The 3,807-nt window shown below is 42.1% G+C and overlaps 1 long non-coding RNA gene across 1 annotated transcript; it reads left to right on the top strand.

The window, feature by feature from the left end:
• Positions 1-894: 894 nt before the first annotated feature.
• Positions 895-1,495, top strand: LOC133153667 (uncharacterized). Its single transcript, XR_009714349.1, has 3 exons — positions 895-1,093; positions 1,164-1,283; positions 1,346-1,495. It is a non-coding gene; the product is annotated as an uncharacterized LOC133153667 (long non-coding RNA).
• The last annotated feature ends 2,312 nt before the right edge of the window (positions 1,496-3,807 follow it).

The following is a 3,807-nucleotide window of genomic DNA, read 5'->3' as shown; positions in this document are numbered from 1 at the left end:
GGACACGAAGAAAGAATCCAATCTGGCGAAAGCCCGTGCGGCTCTGGACTCAGAGGCCACAGAGCGTGAACGTCTGCAGGTGAAGTTGTCCAAGCTGAAGATTGATTTTGACGAGCTGGAAGCAAGGTGAGGCCCGCCCGGCCATTTTATCAAAAATATGCCAACAACAAAATGGATAGTGGATATTAGTGCTGACATAATTGCTTTGCTGCTGGGGCCACACCCCAAGGAAAATCCTCCTCGTGACTAATTGCAGCTCAATTGGACTTTCAGTTAACCATCCCATAGTCGCACATCAATATAAATAGCGCATTTGACTGCGTCGAGGGTTTAATACTGTTTTTGCTCAGGAAGTCGCATCACATTCAAATCCTTAAAGATGAGCTGGAGTTTGAAAAGAAGCTGCATTCCGCGGTCGGTAATTACCATCACTATCGCTTATTTAATTAATGAAAATAAAGCTGAGTCATTCTCACGTCTCACGTAGGACTTGCGCATGGTCCAAAGCCAGCACGAGTCTCGCATGGTGGAGTTGGAAGCCGGCCAAAAAGTGAAAGATCTGGAGGAGGCTCTGTCTACAGAGAGGGAGCGGACCTAGAACAAGGAGGAGAGGTCTTTTTACAGCTTTAGAACATACCACAACGTTTGCTCTCATAGCAATTAATGTCTCCACGTTTGTCCCCAGGGTACGCCAAACCATGTCGGCCAGCAAAAAGAGGAAACGTCCGAAGGACAGCGAGGGTTTGAGCTCGGGCGGATGCAATGTGCCTCGTCCTAAAATCGCCCAGCAGGTCACTGTGGATGAGCAGCAGGTCACTGTGGATGAGCAGCAGGTCACTCTGGATGAGGTGGACTCGTACGGCAAATATGTCAGACTCCGCAATACAGTTGATGAGGTCAGTGGATGTGTCACAGGGGAACATCTTACGAAATTTGCACATTTTCCAGTAACGACTAACCTGTTGAGATCAATTTCAACTATTAGGATCAGAATTTGGGGAACTGGCAGGTGAAGCTCCAGATTGGATCTTCTGCTCCCATCGTATTCAAGTTTGCCGCAGAATTCATCCTGAAGGCCCACGAGAGTGTCACGGTAATCAATCTTATCTGGAAGATCTCAGATACAAGGTGCTCAATATTTCAATGACCTTTACATGCATCAGATCTGGGCGGCTGACGCTGGCCGAAACCACAATCCTCCCTCTGATCTAGTCTGGGAGACACAGTCCAACTGGGGACCCGTAGGCCAGGTCCACTTTACCTTGATCAACGCCAACGGAGAGGTGACACATCTTTCAAGCGACAAGAAGCAATATTTCTCTTTTGACGTCCGTTTTTCTTCCAGGAAATAAGGATGAGCAAAGCCACTGGCGCACGTTTGGAAGATGATGATGGAAATTCCACTTCCACCGTGGGATAGAGGAAATGGAATTTCGGTTTCTTGTGTGTCTTGACATATGAAGGGATTGACAATAAAGCAGACTTTGACTTTTGACATGGTCACATTATAAAAATATTGTATAACAATACAATTAAATGGGCTTTTTTTTAATAAAATCTGCTCCGACCTGTTGTGAAATTTAATTGAAATAATTGAAATAAAGTTGTTGTTCTTTAAAAATGATTAAATTCGTCTTTTTTCATTCTGTGTAATTGCATTCTGCTGTATGCACCAAAAAAAAAGAGTGTAATATCGGTTTCATCAGTATATAATTGAAACCAGAAGGTATTCGGAAATCCCTGCGGTCAGTAGATTATATAACGGCTGTGCAATGAGAAGTCAAGACATGTTCCACGAGAGCAGGCGGTCAAGGCAAGAGTAATCTCGACGCAACATGCCCAACATGTGTAAGTCAGTGATGAATGTTTCCTGAATTTTCTTCCTCTTTTGCCATTCATTCATGATTTTCTTCTGCTTCCGCATTAGACACGCAAATTCTCGCGGTGGGCTTGGTGGCTTTTCTAGTACTGCGAGCCAATGGCGCTCCGTTGACAGAAGCGACCACCGTCTTGCCATCAAGCGACACCTCAAGTGAGGAGGAAACGGCGCCCTCTGACCTGCTGACCTCTGCTCATGTTTGGGACTCGGTTCTGGGTACCGCTAAAGAACACCAGAAAGCTGTAAGTGGAAATTCAGAAAGCACCTTCATTGTCTTCTCCTGGCTGTAAAACATATCTGACTTGTGACTAATTTCAATATCAGTTTGATGATGAATTCCAAAACAATGTCAACTTTCATTTACTGGAGCACTACAAAGCACCTCAGTTTCCAGCAAACTGCCCCAGCTCCAACTTTAGCAAGGTAAGAACCAGAAATGGAAAACCACCAGAGGTGGGAGAAAATACAGACACTGACACTTTCCATAATTGTTTGCTAGCATCGGCTTGACTTTTATGCGTAGGTTGAATAGATATTTGTTTTTTAACTGACCTAAATATTCTTTTTTCCAGGAGGCTTGCCTGCACAGGCTGGCCCAAGGTCTGTCCACTTACATAATTCTTCTCAAGCACGTGGAGAAGGAATATCCCGGCAGTAAAATTCTGTCTGAGGCCAAACACTACTCTGAACTCCTGCTCTACAATATCAAACAAAAGGTTGGCCAGTGTGACAATTTAGGGATAGGAAATGAATTTTGCTGTTACTATAATACCTATTTTGACATTGTGTTGCTTACTCTTGTCCGGCAGATGAAAAAACCAGAAGAGGTCACAGGCCTGAGTAGCAATGAGGAAGAGAGCCTATTGAGGTCACTGTACCACCCCGATGCTTTCCACAGAAAGATGACGGCGCACAACATCCTGCGGAAGCTCTACATCTTCATTGTTGACGGCGAGAGGGCGCTGAGGCGCAAAGAACGGCGAAGGGGAAAACATGCCAAGGTCTTCGCCATGTTTAGTTTATTGCGGTAGTCACGTCCGCCACTGAAGCCCGTCGGAAATGTTGGGCAAAACATGAGGTGAATTAAGTTGTTGGATCTGCACTGATGTGTCGTAACCCACTGATTGATGATGTATTTGTTTTTGCATGACGCACTGAGTTTTTTAATTTTTTTATTCTGTAGATAACCTATTTATTGCTCATTCAAAAAAGCCATTGTGAATCTAAGACCTTATTTATTGCAAACAGTCGTATGAATTATTTAAAGAAGATATTTATTACATATTATTGTTTTTATACTTGAAGGCATGATAATTATATTTATTTTTTAAACGGAATGTATTTTTAAAACATGAATAAAACTATTTGCTTACTTGTGAATTGAACTGCTTGATTTATAACACTTTGGCAGGTGTCTTTTGAGAATTTCACTTATTAGATTGAACTACAGAAATCTCTTTTTCTGAGATTCAAAGACATCGTATATATATATATATATATATTTGCAAAACTGAAACATCGTAAGGCCACTTATGGGCTTTATTGTCAGACATTTATTGACAAAAACATGGAACAGACTTCAAGACAATGTCGTAACGATAACAAATAAATATCTCAGACCAAATTGACTTTCAGGTGGCCAACTCGTCGTGGTCTTCGGGTGGAGGTTGTTGATGCAGGTGCACGTCATCCTTCTTCAACCCCAAAGTAAACTGAAACGAAGCAAAAACAGCCAACGATACATATGTCATTGTTGTTTTTGACTTAATCTGCCATTTTTGTTAAGGTTCTCTTTCTACATATTTACCAAACACAAGCGATACATTAACTTCAATACAAAAAAAGGGCACTACCTCAAATACAATTTAGAAAACAGTTTGACTGAAATGGTAGTCATTCAATAAATAAATATACGCACATTTTCTTTT

The sequence above is a fragment of the Syngnathus typhle genome, linkage group LG5, assembly GCF_033458585.1.
Source record: "Syngnathus typhle isolate RoL2023-S1 ecotype Sweden linkage group LG5, RoL_Styp_1.0, whole genome shotgun sequence".
Lineage (NCBI taxonomy): Eukaryota > Metazoa > Chordata > Actinopteri > Syngnathiformes > Syngnathidae > Syngnathus > Syngnathus typhle.
This window is presented reverse-complemented; position numbering and strand designations above follow the sequence as displayed.